This window comes from Biomphalaria glabrata, chromosome 18, assembly GCF_947242115.1.
Source record: "Biomphalaria glabrata chromosome 18, xgBioGlab47.1, whole genome shotgun sequence".
Classification (NCBI taxonomy): domain Eukaryota; kingdom Metazoa; phylum Mollusca; class Gastropoda; family Planorbidae; genus Biomphalaria; species Biomphalaria glabrata.
The window spans coordinates 20,799,450-20,816,069 of NC_074728.1; the positions used below are offsets into that span (position 1 = coordinate 20,799,450).

A 16,620-nucleotide genomic window follows, 5' to 3' on the forward strand; every position below is an offset into this window, starting at 1 on the left:
TACAGACGAATAAAACCATCATCTACCAGGGACAGGCAAAATAAATAAAAATGACATGTTAAGAATCGCAGCAAAGATGTCCAAAAGATTTTCTTCCTTAAGGCAAGTAATTTTCTAAAGTACTATAATTTAGGTATATAAAATTAAATTTTGTTTCTTTTGACCAATGCATATTACAGAACAGGGGAATTGAAATTATTGATAAAACTCAACAAAGCAAGTCAAATTTTTTTTTTTTTTTAGATTTATGCATGCTAATTGGAGAATATGTATTATGTTTCAATAACATTCTAAGAATATTTCTACTAATGCTTTTGTAATTTATTTTCCACTTTTGCATAAGTTTGATATAAGTTCATCTCGTGGCATAGCAATTATAGAGCACAATCCTGAGTACGCAACTATCTAAGTTCATTTAAACACAAATTTGGTTAGACAGCCCAATGCTCTTTTCATTCATCTCATAATATTCTTCAGATCAAGTTGCAGAGATCTAAATGTTTCATACAAGAAGAAAGAAAAAAAAAAAAAAAAGAGGCATGCAGAGAAATGGAACCATCATCTAATAGGGACATGCAAAATATAAAAATCACAGCAAGGAATTTTTATTCTATAAGGCGAGTAGTCTTTTAAAATACTATGTTTTAGCTGTATTTACTTAACTGTTTCTTTCAATGTATGCATTGCATATGAATGGTAGGAAACTCCAGCAAAGCAAGTAATCTGGGTTTTTCTCATTTTTTTTCTTGTTTTTTTTTTTTTTTTTTGCATGCAAGTTGAAAATATTTGTGTTCAACTAAACATAAAGAATAATTTTCAAAAGTTGTCAACATGTTTTTATAATTAATAGAGCTAGAATAATTTATTAGTTCGGTACATTTCAGTATCACTAAGACTTTCAATTCATTCTCTTTGATTTGGCTGCCAAATATTTTTTCAGTTGGAGATCCAACTAGAAATATATCAACATACAGTCAAATGAAGCCGTCTCCTAGGAGTAACAGGTAAGGTTTGAAAGCTACATACAAAGATATGTACAGCAAGATGTCTAATAGTTGCTTAGTTGAAGTCACATTTTACTGGGACTTTAAAATACTTTGATTTAACTTATTTAAAATTAGATTCTTTTGATAAATATGCATGATTTGGAACAGATTAGCTAAGAAACTACAGGTAAATATCAGCCAAACGTAATTTATTTTTTTAATCTTTAGGTTTTATGCATGCCAATTAATGTGTTTTCAGTGTTCTAATAAATTATACTAATTTTATTTTAATGATTAGTTTTGTATGTTGGTAATCAATAAAACTCCCATAGATAAGCAGAGTAAATACAGAACTTTTTAAATTCAATAATATAAATACTAATGTAGTACGATTTTCAGCAAGATTTAAACATATCTTTGGTTAGACTGCCTAATGTTTTATCCATTTATCATTTGAATCATAATCACGTTTTGAATTTTGCAGTTCAGGTGTCTGAGTACATTCTAGCACTATAAAGCAGCATACAGACAAATAAAACCATCATCTACCAGGGACAGGCAAAATAAATAAAAATAACATGTTAAGAATCGCAGCAAAGATGTCCAAAAGATTTTCTTCCTTAAGGCAAGTAATTTTCTAAAGTACTATAATTTAGGTATATAAAATTAAATTTTGTTTCTTTTGACCAATGCATAGTACAGAACAGCGGAATTGAAATTATTGATAAAACTCAACAAAGCAAGTCAAATCTTTTTTTTTTTTTGTTTAGATTTATGCATGCTAATTTGAGAATATGTATTATGTTTCAATAACATTCTAAGAATATTTCTACTAATGCTTTTGTAATTTATTTTCCACTTTTGCATAAGTTTGATATAGGTTCATCTCGTGGCATAGCATTTATAGAGCACAATCCTAAGTACGCAACTATCTAAGTTCATTTAAACACAAATTTGGTTAGACAGCCCATTGCTCTTTTCATTCATTTCATAATATTCTTCAGATCAAGTTGCAGAGATCTAATTGTTTCATACAAGAAGAAAGAAAGAAAAAAAAAAGAAGCATGCAGAGAAATGGAACCATCATCTAATAGGGACATGCAAAATATAAAAATCACAGCAAGGAATTTTTATTCTATAAGGCAAGTAGTCTTTCTAAATACTATGTTTTAGCTGTATATACTTAACTGTTTCTTTCAATGTATGCATTGCATATGAATGGTAGGAAACTCCAGCAAAGCAAGTAATGTTTTTTTTTTCTCATTTTTTTCTCTTTTGCATGCAAGTTGAAAATATTTGTGTTCAACTAAACATAAAGAATAATTTTCAAAAGTTGTCAAAATGTTTTTATAATTAATAGAGCTAGAATAATTTATTAGTTCGGTACATTTCAGTATCACTAAGACTTTCAATTCATTCTCTTTGATTTGGCTGCCAAATATTTTTTCATTTTTCAGTTGGAGATCCAACTAGAAATATATCAACATACAGTCAAATGAAGCCATCTCCTAGGAGTAACAGGTAAGGTTTGAAAGCTACATATAAAGATATGTACAGCAAGATGTCTAATAGTTGCTTAGTTGTAGTCACATTTTACTGGGACTTTAAAATACTTTGATTTAACTTATTTAAAATTAGATTCTTTTGAGAAATATGCATGATTTGGAACAGATTAGCTAAGAAACTACAGGTAAATATCAGCAAAACGTAATTTATTTTTTTAATCTTTAGGTTTCATGCATGCCAATTAATGTTTTTTTTTAGTGTTCTAATAAATTATACTAATTTTATTTTAATGATTAGTTTCGTATGTTGGTAATCAATAAAACTCCCATAGATAAGCAGAGTAAATACAGAAATTTTTTAATTCAATAATATAAATTCTAATGTAGTACCATTTTCAGCAAGATTTAAACATATCTTTGGTTAGACTGCCTAATGTTTTATCCATTTATCATTTGAATCATAATCACATTTTGAATTTTCCAGTTCAGGTGTCTGAGTACATTCTAGCACTATAAAGCAGCATACAGACGAATAAAACCATCATCTACCAGGGACAGGCAAAATAAATAAAAATGACATGTTAAGAATCGCAGCAAAGATGTCCAAAAGATTTTCTTCCTTAAGGCAAGTAATTTTCTAAAGTACTATAATTTAGGTATATAAAATTAAATTTTGTTTCTTTTGACCAATGCATATTACAGAACAGGGGAATTGAAATTATTGATAAAACTCAACAAAGCAAGTCAAATTTTTTTTTTTTTTTAGATTTATGCATGCTAATTGGAGAATATGTATTATGTTTCAATAACATTCTAAGAATATTTCTACTAATGCTTTTGTAATTTATTTTCCACTTTTGCATAAGTTTGATATAAGTTCATCTCGTGGCATAGCATTTATAGAGCACAATCCTGAGTACGCAACTATCTAAGTTCATTTAAACACAAATTTGGTTAGACAGCCGAATGCTCTTTTCATTCATCTCATAATATTCTTCAGATCAAGTTGCAGAGATCTAAATGTTTCATACAAGAAGAAAGAAAAAAAAAAAAAAAAGAGGCATGCAGAGAAATGGAACCATCATCTAATAGGGACATGCAAAATATAAAAATCACAGCAAGGAATTTTTATTCTATAAGGCGAGTAGTCTTTTAAAATACTATGTTTTAGCTGTATTTACTTAACTGTTTCTTTCAATGTATGCATTGCATATGAATGGTAGGAAACTCCAGCAAAGCAAGTAATCTGGGTTTTTCTCTTTTTTTTTCTTGTTTTTTTTTTTTTTTTTTGCATGCAAGTTGAAAATATTTGTGTTCAACTAAACATAAAGAATAATTTTCAAAAGTTGTCAACATGTTTTTATAATTAATAGAGCTAGAATAATTTATTAGTTCGGTACATTTCAGTATCACTAAGACTTTCAATTCATTCTCTTTGATTTGGCTGCCAAATATTTTTTCAGTTGGAGATCCAACTAGAAATATATCAACATACAGTCAAATGAAGCCGTCTCCTAGGAGTAACAGGTAAGGTTTGAAAGCTACATACAAAGATATGTACAGCAAGATGTCTAATAGTTGCTTAGTTGAAGTCACATTTTACTGGGACTTTAAAATACTTTGATTTAACTTATTTAAAATTAGATTCTTTTGATAAATATGCATGATTTGGAACAGATTAGCTAAGAAACTACAGGTAAATATCAGCCAAACGTAATTTATTTTTTTAATCTTTAGGTTTTATGCATGCCAATTAATGTGTTTTCAGTGTTCTAATAAATTATACTAATTTTATTTTAATGATTAGTTTTGTATGTTGGTAATCAATAAAACTCCCATAGATAAGCAGAGTAAATACAGAACTTTTTAAATTCAATAATATAAATACTAATGTAGTACGATTTTCAGCAAGATTTAAACATATCTTTGGTTAGACTGCCTAATGTTTTATCCATTTATCATTTGAATCATAATCACGTTTTGAATTTTGCAGTTCAGGTGTCTGAGTACATTCTAGCACTATAAAGCAGCATACAGACAAATAAAACCATCATCTACCAGGGACAGGCAAAATAAATAAAAATAACATGTTAAGAATCGCAGCAAAGATGTCCAAAAGATTTTCTTCCTTAAGGCAAGTAATTTTCTAAAGTACTATAATTTAGGTATATAAAATTAAATTTTGTTTCTTTTGACCAATGCATAGTACAGAACAGCGGAATTGAAATTATTGATAAAACTCAACAAAGCAAGTCAAATCTTTTTTTTTTTTTGTTTAGATTTATGCATGCTAATTTGAGAATATGTATTATGTTTCAATAACATTCTAAGAATATTTCTACTAATGCTTTTGTAATTTATTTTCCACTTTTGCATAAGTTTGATATAAGTTCATCTCATGGCATAGCATTTATAGAGCACAATCCTGAGTACGCAACTATCTAAGTTCATTTAAACACAAATTTGGTTAGACAGCCCAATGCTCTTTTCATTCATCTCATAATATTCTTCAGATCAAGTTGCAGAGATCTAAATGTTTCATACAAGAAGAAAGAAAAAAAAAAAAAAAGAGGCATGCAGAGAAATGGAACCATCATCTAATAGGGACATGCAAAATATAAAAATCACAGCAAGGAATTTTTATTCTATAAGGCGAGTAGTCTTTTAAAATACTATGTTTTAGCTGTATATACTTAACTGTTTCTTTCAATGTATGCATTGCATATGAATGGTGGAAACTCCAGCAAAGCAAGTAATCTGGGGTTTTTTTTCTCATTTTTTTTCTTGTTTTTTTTTTTTGCATGCAAGTTGAAAATATTTGTGTTCAACTAAACATAGGGAATAATTTTCAAAAGTTGTCAACATGTTTTTATAATTAATAGAGCTAGAATAATTTATTAGTTCGGTACATTTCAGTATCACTAAGACTTTCAATTCATTCTCTTTGATTTGGCTGCCAAATATTTTTTCATTTTTAAGTTGGAGATCCAACTAGAAATATATCAACATACAGTCAAATGAAGCCTTCTCCTAGGAGTAACAGGTAAGGTTTGAAAGCTACGTATAAAGATATGTACAGCAAGATGTCTAATAGTTGCTTAGTTGAAGTCACATTTTACTGGGACTTTAAAATACTTTGATTTAACTTATTTAAAATTAGATTCTTTTGAGAAATATGCATGATTTGGAACAGATTAGCTAAGAAACTACAGGTAAATATCAGCAAAACGTAATTTATTTTTTTAATCTTTAGGTTTCATGCATGCCAATTAATGTTTTTTTTTAGTGTTCTAATAAATTATACTAATTTTATTTTAATGATTAGTTTCGTATGTTGGTAATCAATAAAACTCCCATAGATAAGCAGAGTAAATACAGAACTTTTTTAATTCAATAATATAAATTCTAATGTAGTACCATTTTCAGCAAGATTTAAACATATCTTTGGTTAGACTGCCTAATGTTTTATCCATTTATCATTTGAATCATAATCACATTTTGAATTTTCCAGTTCAGGTGTCTGAGTACATTCTAGCACTATAAAGCAGCATACAGACGAATAAAACCATCATCTACCAGGGACAGGCAAAATAAATAAAAATGACATGTTAAGAATCGCAGCAAAGATGTCCAAAAGATTTTCTTCCTTAAGGCAAGTAATTTTCTAAAGTACTATAATTTAGGTATATAAAATTAAATTTTGTTTCTTTTGACCAATGCATATTACAGAACAGGGGAATTGAAATTATTGATAAAACTCAACAAAGCAAGTCAAATTTTTTTTTTTTTTTAGATTTATGCATGCTAATTGGAGAATATGTATTATGTTTCAATAACATTCTAAGAATATTTCTACTAATGCTTTTGTAATTTATTTTCCACTTTTGCATAAGTTTGATATAAGTTCATCTCGTGGCATAGCATTTATAGAGCACAATCCTGAGTACGCAACTATCTAAGTTCATTTAAACACAAATTTGGTTAGACAGCCCAATGCTCTTTTCATTCATCTCATAATATTCTTCAGATCAAGTTGCAGAGATCTAAATGTTTCATACAAGAAGAAAGAAAAAAAAAAAAAAAAAGAGGCATGCAGAGAAATGGAACCATCATCTAATAGGGACATGCAAAATATAAAAATCACAGCAAGGAATTTTTATTCTATAAGGCGAGTAGTCTTTTAAAATACTATGTTTTAGCTGTATTTACTTAACTGTTTCTTTCAATGTATGCATTGCATATGAATGGTAGGAAACTCCAGCAAAGCAAGTAATCTGGGTTTTTCTCATTTTTTTTCTTGTTTTTTTTTTTTTTTTTTGCATGCAAGTTGAAAATATTTGTGTTCAACTAAACATAAAGAATAATTTTCAAAAGTTGTCAACATGTTTTTATAATTAATAGAGCTAGAATAATTTATTAGTTCGGTACATTTCAGTATCACTAAGACTTTCAATTCATTCTCTTTGATTTGGCTGCCAAATATTTTTTCAGTTGGAGATCCAACTAGAAATATATCAACATACAGTCAAATGAAGCCGTCTCCTAGGAGTAACAGGTAAGGTTTGAAAGCTACATACAAAGATATGTACAGCAAGATGTCTAATAGTTGCTTAGTTGAAGTCACATTTTACTGGGACTTTAAAATACTTTGATTTAACTTATTTAAAATTAGATTCTTTTGATAAATATGCATGATTTGGAACAGATTAGCTAAGAAACTACAGGTAAATATCAGCCAAACGTAATTTATTTTTTTAATCTTTAGGTTTTATGCATGCCAATTAATGTGTTTTCAGTGTTCTAATAAATTATACTAATTTTATTTTAATGATTAGTTTTGTATGTTGGTAATCAATAAAACTCCCATAGATAAGCAGAGTAAATACAGAACTTTTTAAATTCAATAATATAAATACTAATGTAGTACGATTTTCAGCAAGATTTAAACATATCTTTGGTTAGACTGCCTAATGTTTTATCCATTTATCATTTGAATCATAATCACGTTTTGAATTTTGCAGTTCAGGTGTCTGAGTACATTCTAGCACTATAAAGCAGCATACAGACAAATAAAACCATCATCTACCAGGGACAGGCAAAATAAATAAAAATAACATGTTAAGAATCGCAGCAAAGATGTCCAAAAGATTTTCTTCCTTAAGGCAAGTAATTTTCTAAAGTACTATAATTTAGGTATATAAAATTAAATTTTGTTTCTTTTGACCAATGCATAGTACAGAACAGCGGAATTGAAATTATTGATAAAACTCAACAAAGCAAGTCAAATCTTTTTTTTTTTTTGTTTAGATTTATGCATGCTAATTTGAGAATATGTATTATGTTTCAATAACATTCTAAGAATATTTCTACTAATGCTTTTGTAATTTATTTTCCACTTTTGCATAAGTTTGATATAAGTTCATCTCATGGCATAGCATTTATAGAGCACAATCCTGAGTACGCAACTATCTAAGTTCATTTAAACACAAATTTGGTTAGACAGCCCAATGCTCTTTTCATTCATCTCATAATATTCTTCAGATCAAGTTGCAGAGATCTAAATGTTTCATACAAGAAGAAAGAAAAAAAAAAAAAAATAGGCATGCAGAGAAATGGAACCATCATCTAATAGGGACATGCAAAATATAAAAATCACAGCAAGGAATTTTTATTCTATAAGGCGAGTAGTCTTTTAAAATACTATGTTTTAGCTGTATATACTTAACTGTTTCTTTCAATGTATGCATTGCATATGAATGGTGGAAACTCCAGCAAAGCAAGTAATCTGGTTTTTTTTTTCTCATTTTTTTTCTTGTTTTTTTTTTTTGCATGCAAGTTGAAAATATTTGTGTTCAACTAAACATAGGGAATAATTTTCAAAAGTTGTCAACATGTTTTTATAATTAATAGAGCTAGAATAATTTATTAGTTCGGTACATTTCAGTATCACTAAGACTTTCAATTCATTCTCTTTGATTTGGCTGCCAAATATTTTTTCATTTTTAAGTTGGAGATCCAACTAGAAATATATCAACATACAGTCAAATGAAGCCTTCTCCTAGGAGTAACAGGTAAGGTTTGAAAGCTACGTATAAAGATATGTACAGCAAGATGTCTAATAGTTGCTTAGTTGAAGTCACATTTTACTGGGACTTTAAAATACTTTGATTTAACTTATTTAAAATTAGATTCTTTTGATAAATATGCATGATTTGGAACAGATTAGCTAAGAAACTACAGGTAAATATCAGCAAAACGTAATTTATTTTTTTAATCTTTAGGTTTCATGCATGCCAATTAATGTTTTTTTTTAGTGTTCTAATAAATTATACTAATTTTATTTTAATGATTAGTTTCGTATGTTGGTAATCAATAAAACTCCCATAGATAAGCAGAGTAAATACAGAACTTTTTTAATTCAATAATATAAATTCTAATGTAGTACCATTTTCAGCAAGATTTAAACATATCTTTGGTTAGACTGCCTAATGTTTTATCCATTTATCATTTGAATCATAATCACATTTTGAATTTTCCAGTTCAGGTGTCTGAGTACATTCTAGCACTATAAAGCAGCATACAGACGAATAAAACCATCATCTACCAGGGACAGGCAAAATAAATAAAAATAACATGTTAAGAATCGCAGCAAAGATGTCCAAAAGATTTTCTTCCTTAAGGCAAGTAATTTTCTAAAGTACTATAATTTAGGTATATAAAATTAAATTTTGTTTCTTTTGACCAATGCATAGTACAGAACAGCGGAATTGAAATTATTGATAAAACTCAACAAAGCAAGTCAAATCTTTTTTTTTTTTTGTTTAGATTTATGCATGCTAATTTGAGAATATGTATTATGTTTCAATAACATTCTAAGAATATTTCTACTAATGCTTTTGTAATTTATTTTCCACTTTTGCATAAGTTTGATATAAGTTCATCTCATGGCATAGCATTTATAGAGCACAATCCTGAGTACGCAACTATCTAAGTTCATTTAAACACAAATTTGGTTAGACAGCCCAATGCTCTTTTCATTCATCTCATAATATTCTTCAGATCAAGTTGCAGAGATCTAAATGTTTCATACAAGAAGAAAGAAAAAAAAAAAAAAAAGAGGCATGCAGAGAAATGGAACCATCATCTAATAGGGACATGCAAAATATAAAAATCACAGCAAGGAATTTTTATTCTATAAGGCGAGTAGTCTTTTAAAATACTATGTTTTAGCTGTATTTACTTAACTGTTTCTTTCAATGTATGCATTGCATATGAATGGTAGGAAACTCCAGCAAAGCAAGTAATCTGGGTTTTTCTCATTTTTTTTCTTGTTTTTTTTTTTTTTTTTTTGCATGCAAGTTGAAAATATTTGTGTTCAACTAAACATAAAGAATAATTTTCAAAAGTTGTCAACATGTTTTTATAATTAATAGAGCTAGAATAATTTATTAGTTCGGTACATTTCAGTATCACTAAGACTTTCAATTCATTCTCTTTGATTTGGCTGCCAAATATTTTTTCAGTTGGAGATCCAACTAGAAATATATCAACATACAGTCAAATGAAGCCGTCTCCTAGGAGTAACAGGTAAGGTTTGAAAGCTACATACAAAGATATGTACAGCAAGATGTCTAATAGTTGCTTAGTTGAAGTCACATTTTACTGGGACTTTAAAATACTTTGATTTAACTTATTTAAAATTAGATTCTTTTGATAAATATGCATGATTTGGAACAGATTAGCTAAGAAACTACAGGTAAATATCAGCCAAACGTAATTTATTTTTTTAATCTTTAGGTTTTATGCATGCCAATTAATGTGTTTTCAGTGTTCTAATAAATTATACTAATTTTATTTTAATGATTAGTTTTGTATGTTGGTAATCAATAAAACTCCCATAGATAAGCAGAGTAAATACAGAACTTTTTAAATTCAATAATATAAATACTAATGTAGTACGATTTTCAGCAAGATTTAAACATATCTTTGGTTAGACTGCCTAATGTTTTATCCATTTATCATTTGAATCATAATCACGTTTTGAATTTTGCAGTTCAGGTGTCTGAGTACATTCTAGCACTATAAAGCAGCATACAGACAAATAAAACCATCATCTACCAGGGACAGGCAAAATAAATAAAAATAACATGTTAAGAATCGCAGCAAAGATGTCCAAAAGATTTTCTTCCTTAAGGCAAGTAATTTTCTAAAGTACTATAATTTAGGTATATAAAATTAAATTTTGTTTCTTTTGACCAATGCATAGTACAGAACAGCGGAATTGAAATTATTGATAAAACTCAACAAAGCAAGTCAAATCTTTTTTTTTTTTTGTTTAGATTTATGCATGCTAATTTGAGAATATGTATTATGTTTCAATAACATTCTAAGAATATTTCTACTAATGCTTTTGTAATTTATTTTCCACTTTTGCATAAGTTTGATATAAGTTCATCTCATGGCATAGCATTTATAGAGCACAATCCTGAGTACGCAACTATCTAAGTTCATTTAAACACAAATTTGGTTAGACAGCCCAATGCTCTTTTCATTCATCTCATAATATTCTTCAGATCAAGTTGCAGAGATCTAAATGTTTCATACAAGAAGAAAGAAAAAAAAAAAAAAAGAGGCATGCAGAGAAATGGAACCATCATCTAATAGGGACATGCAAAATATAAAAATCACAGCAAGGAATTTTTATTCTATAAGGCGAGTAGTCTTTTAAAATACTATGTTTTAGCTGTATATACTTAACTGTTTCTTTCAATGTATGCATTGCATGTGAATGGTAGGAAACTCCAGCAAAGCAAGTAATCTGTTGTTTTTTTTTTTCTCATTTTTTTTCTTGTTTTTTTTTTTTGCATGCAAGTTGAAAATATTTGTGTTCAACTAAACATAAAGAATAATTTTCAAAAGTTGTCAACATGTTTTTATAATTAATAGAGCTAGAATAATTTATTAGTTCGGTACATTTCAGTATCACTAAGACTTTCAATTCATTCTCTTTGATTTGGCTGCCAAATATTTTTTCATTTTTCAGTTGGAGATCCAACTAGAAATATATCAACATACAGTCAAATGAAGCCTTCTCCTAGGAGTAACAGGTAAGGTTTGAAAGCTACGTATAAAGATATGTACAGCAAGATGTCTAATAGTTGCTTAGTTGAAGTCACATTTTACTGGGACTTTAAAATACTTTGATTTAACTTATTTAAAATTAGATTCTTTTGATAAATATGCATGATTTGGAACAGATTAGCTAAGAAACTACAGGTAAATATCAGCAAAACGTACTTTATTTTTTTAATCTTTAGGTTTTATGCATGCCAATTAATGTGTTTTCAGTGTTCTAATAAATTATACTAATTTTATTTTAATGATTAGTTTTGTATGTTGGTAATCAATAAAACTCCCATAGATAAGCAGAGTAAATACAGAACTTTTTAAATTCAATAATATAAATACTAATGTAGTACGATTTTCAGCAAGATTTAAACATATCTTTGATTAGACTGCCTAATGTTTTATCCATTTATCATTTGAATCATAATCACGTTTTGAATTTTGCAGTTCAGGTGTCTGAGTACATTCTAGCACTATAAAGCAGCATACAGACAAATAAAACCATCATCTACCAGGGAAGGCAAAATAAATAAAAATAACATGTTAAGAATCGCAGCAAAGATGTCCAAAAGATTTTCTTCCTTAAGGCAAGTAATTTTCTAAAGTACTATAATTTAGGTATATAAAATTAAATTTTGTTTCTTTTGACCAATGCATAGTACAGAACAGCGGAATTGAAATTATTGATAAAACTCAACAAAGCAAGTCAAATCTTTTTTTTTTTTTGTTTAGATTTATGCATGCTAATTTGAGAATATGTATTATGTTTCAATAACATTCTAAGAATATTTCTACTAATGCTTTTGTAATTTATTTTCCACTTTTGCATAAGTTTGATATAAGTTTATCTCGTGGCATAGCATTTATAGAGCACAATCCTGAGTACGCAACTATCTAAGTTCATTTAAACACAAATTTGGTTAGACAGCCCAATGCTCTTTTCATTCATCTCATAATATTCTTCAGATCAAGTTGCAGAGATCTAAATGTTTCATACAAGAAGAAAGAAAAAAAAAAAAAAGAGGCATGCAGAGAAATGGAACCATCATTTAATAGGGACATGCAAAATATAAAAATCACAGCAAGGAATTTTTATTCTATAAGGCGAGTAGTCTTTTAAAATACTATGTTTTAGCTGTATATACTTAACTGTTTCTTTCAATGTATGCATTACATATAAATGGTAGGAAACTCCAGCAAAGCAAGTAATCTGGTTTTTTTTTCTCATTTTTTTTCTTGTTTTTTTTTTTTTTTTTTTTTTGCATGCAAGTTGAAAATATTTGTGTTCAACTAAACATAAAGAATAATTTTCAAAAGTTGTCAACATGTTTTTATAATTAATAGAGCTAGAATAATTTATTAGTTCGGTACATTTCAGTATCACTAAGACTTTCAATTCATTCTCTTTGATTTGGCTGCCAAATATTTTTTCATTTTTTCAGTTGGAGATCCAACTAGAAATATATCAACATACAGTCAAATGAAGCCGTCTCCTAGGAGTAACAGGTAAGGTTTGAAAGCTACATACAAAGATATGTACAGCAAGATGTCTAATAGTTGCTTAGTTGAAGTCACATTTTACTGGGACTTTAAAATACTTTGATTTAACTTATTTAAAATTAGATTCTTTTGATAAATATGCATGATTTGGAACAGATTAGCTAAGAAACTACAGGTAAATATCAGCCAAACGTAATTTATTTTTTTAATCTTTAGGTTTTATGCATGCCAATTAATGTGTTTTCAGTGTTCTAATAAATTATACTAATTTTATTTTAATGATTAGTTTTGTATGTTGGTAATCAATAAAACTCCCATAGATAAGCAGAGTAAATACAGAACTTTTTAAATTCAATAATATAAATACTAATGTAGTACAATTTCCAATATCTCCATTTTTAAGTTAACTAGTTGTTGTTTTTTTCTGTTACAAATGCTGATCATACATAACTAAATTGGAAGAACAGATGAAGTCCAACAGAATAGTGAGGATTTTGAGGCAAGTATTTTATGACTATAGTTCTAAATGAAATAGCAAAGTTTTCTAAAAAAAATATTTTAAGGTAATATATTCATTTGTTTTGGACTACTGGTAATTAAGATGTGACTTAGGATGACAGCCAAGATTATGATTTAAGGTGTTGACATTGTTCTATATATTATTTTTTTGTCATATCTGTACTGTCTTTTGACTAGTAGTTACCACAGTATTATTTAATTATAGCTTTACATTTTAAAGTTAACAAGTTGTTTTTTTTCTATTTCATATGCTCTGCATACATAACTAAACAGGAAGTGTTTTATGAAAATAATTATATTTAAAATAGAAATTATTTATGAAAAAAAAAATGTTTAGGTAATATATTCAGTTGTTTTGATTTACAGACCAAGATGAAGTACGTCCTGCTGATTTACAGACCAAAATAAAGTACATCCTGCTGATTTACAGACCAAAATAAAGTACATCCTGCTGATTTACAGACCAAAATAAAGTACAATCTGCTGATTTACAGACCAAAATAAAGTACAATCTGCTGATTTACAGACCAAAATAAAGTACATTCTGATGATATACAGACCGAAATAAAGTAAAATCTGCTGATTAACAAACCAAAATAAAGTACATTCTGATGATTTACAGACACTTGTATGGGCTGCTTGTAATAAAAAATGATAGCCAAGATGAAACTTTGTGAAATTATTTATTAGCATAGACAAGACATGAATAAATAAAAACATCTGGTAGGCCTAATTAATTATTTTGTTTGATACCAACAAGGGAAACAAATCCTTCAGTATTCATAGATATAGATGAATTTAAAACATTTCTCCCTCACATTTTCAGATTAATTTGATAATATATAACTATTTACTCTACCTAACAAAACATACACAGAAGGAGCATGCTGGGCCCATAACCCAGAGGTTCATGGATTGGAACCTTGCTCTGCTATCACTTAATAAACTAGAAAAGCTACACTTGATAACCATAAATAACAACACCAGATTCATGAGTGAATTTATTTAGACTGTTAACACACATGATACATAATCTAACATTCAATCCCTTAGTCAAGGGGAATCATTACAGATAATTATATAAAAAATGTCAACAACATGAATCAATTTAAAAAATACACAACTAGTCAAATAATTATTTGTAATTGATATCAAATCAGGGAAATAATTTGTACACTATTGATATACTTTTTTGGCAGAGTTCTTCCCCTTTAGTTAAGCTTTTTTTTTTAAATGGAATTTTTATAATTTGCTTTTTAAAAATCTTATTATAGAATGAAGTTGTAGGTGGGTCTTAACTTTATTTTTAATGGTCTCAAGTAAAAAAACTAAGATGATGAAAAGGTCATTTGTTTTGTGGTCCACAGTTAACAAGGGTGTGGTGTGGGCAGCACATTGAACAACCAATTTTACTTTTCCCCAACTATTACCCAATTTGTATGATAGCAGTGAAAGATTCAAACTTTATAGCAGAAAAACATTAAAACTGTATCAATAACAGTAAAGAATTAAAACTTTATTATTGCAGTAAAGCATTTCATTTTATAATAGCAATGAAACAATTAAAACTTTATAACAGCATTGAAAAATTAAAACTTTATAAGATCAGTAAATTATTCAAACTTTATAACAGCAGTGAAAAATTTAAGCTTTATAACAAAACATTTAAACTTTATAATACCAGTAACTTTCAAACTTATTAAAAGCAGTAAATTTAGTGCTCTTGTACTAGTCTAGATCTGGATAAGACGGAGTAGACTATATTTTCTATGTAAATTCTAGTGTAGATATTCTATTTCTATACATAGAATTGTAGAATTTTTGAAAATCTACTTCTAGAGTGACATAGTGAGTAGGGCTTAACTCAAGTTATAATGGTGGACAAGTAAGGCAGATGATATACAGGTCATTTGTGTCTGTAGCCTACAGTAAACATTAAAACTTTATTATTGCAGTAAAACATTTATTTATATTGGCAGTGAAACTATAATTAAAAAGCAATAAAACATAAACTTAATAACAGTTAAAGAATTACAACTTTATAGCAGTAAAACATTTTAATAGTAGCAAGACATTATAAGCTATTGGTCATTGTGCTTGCCACATGACACACTGCTTCTTTTTTAATTCTTTAAATAGCACATATATTTGAGGCTTAGAATTTAGTTCACATTTCCCTTTACAACTCATAAGGAGTTAATAACTTTTTTTAATGTCAATTGGGAGTTTCTAAATTGTTCAAAGTGTTTATAAGAGAACTCGTTAAGAGTTTAGTACTTTATATTTTCTTTTACAGGTCATTAGGAGTTGAAAGTTGTTTTAAAATAATAATTAATCAAAATAATAATTAATAATAATAGTATTAATAGTAATAAAAATAATAATAAAAAATGTATAGGCTTACATTTTGTTCTGCCCATAAGCTACTAGCAGAAGAACAACAAGGTTGCATTGAAGAGTCGATGGGCTGTAAAGTATAGCTAACCATAGATGATACTATAGTGCACCAACCTAATAGAAGAAAGAGAAACTTAACATGTGCTAATTCGACTACAAAAAAAAAGCAGTTGATTCAGTTCTTCGAGAGTCTGGATAACTGGAAGATAAATCTACATCTGAGTTTAACCCACTGTCTAAATTACTCCATTGCACTACGTACAGACCATAAGGTAGACACTAAATTTAGAAAAATGTATATCTCGCCTATTATACAGAGATGATTTAAATCTATATGCAGAAAACGCGCAAAGTTACACACCACAATTAAAACTTAAATGACGATTTGTTTCTTTTGGCCTGTATAAGTAGACCCTATGGTATAGCCATTGTAAAAGTGCCAACACCAACATTGCATTTGACGGCATCGAGGGAATTTAACTCTGCCTCTCTTTACAAATATCTTGGAATAAACCAGAATGCCACAATAAACCATAAAAAATTAAAAAAAGGACTGTCTTTGTAAATATAAGCAAAGATTAAATAAA

The 16,620-nt window shown here is 28.2% G+C and overlaps 2 long non-coding RNA genes across 2 annotated transcripts; both read left to right on the plus strand.

Moving 5' to 3' along the window:
- The first annotated feature begins 8,494 nt into the window (after positions 1 to 8,494).
- LOC129924025 (uncharacterized) lies at positions 8,495 to 9,623 on the plus strand. The gene is made up of 2 exons (XR_008775968.1): positions 8,495 to 8,562; positions 9,031 to 9,623. It is a non-coding gene; the product is annotated as an uncharacterized LOC129924025 (long non-coding RNA).
- A 3,439-nt stretch (positions 9,624 to 13,062) lies between these two features.
- On the plus strand, positions 13,063 to 14,298 carry LOC129924027 (uncharacterized). Its single transcript, XR_008775970.1, has 2 exons — positions 13,063 to 13,123; positions 13,585 to 14,298. It is a non-coding gene; the product is annotated as an uncharacterized LOC129924027 (long non-coding RNA).
- The last annotated feature ends 2,322 nt before the right edge of the window (positions 14,299 to 16,620 follow it).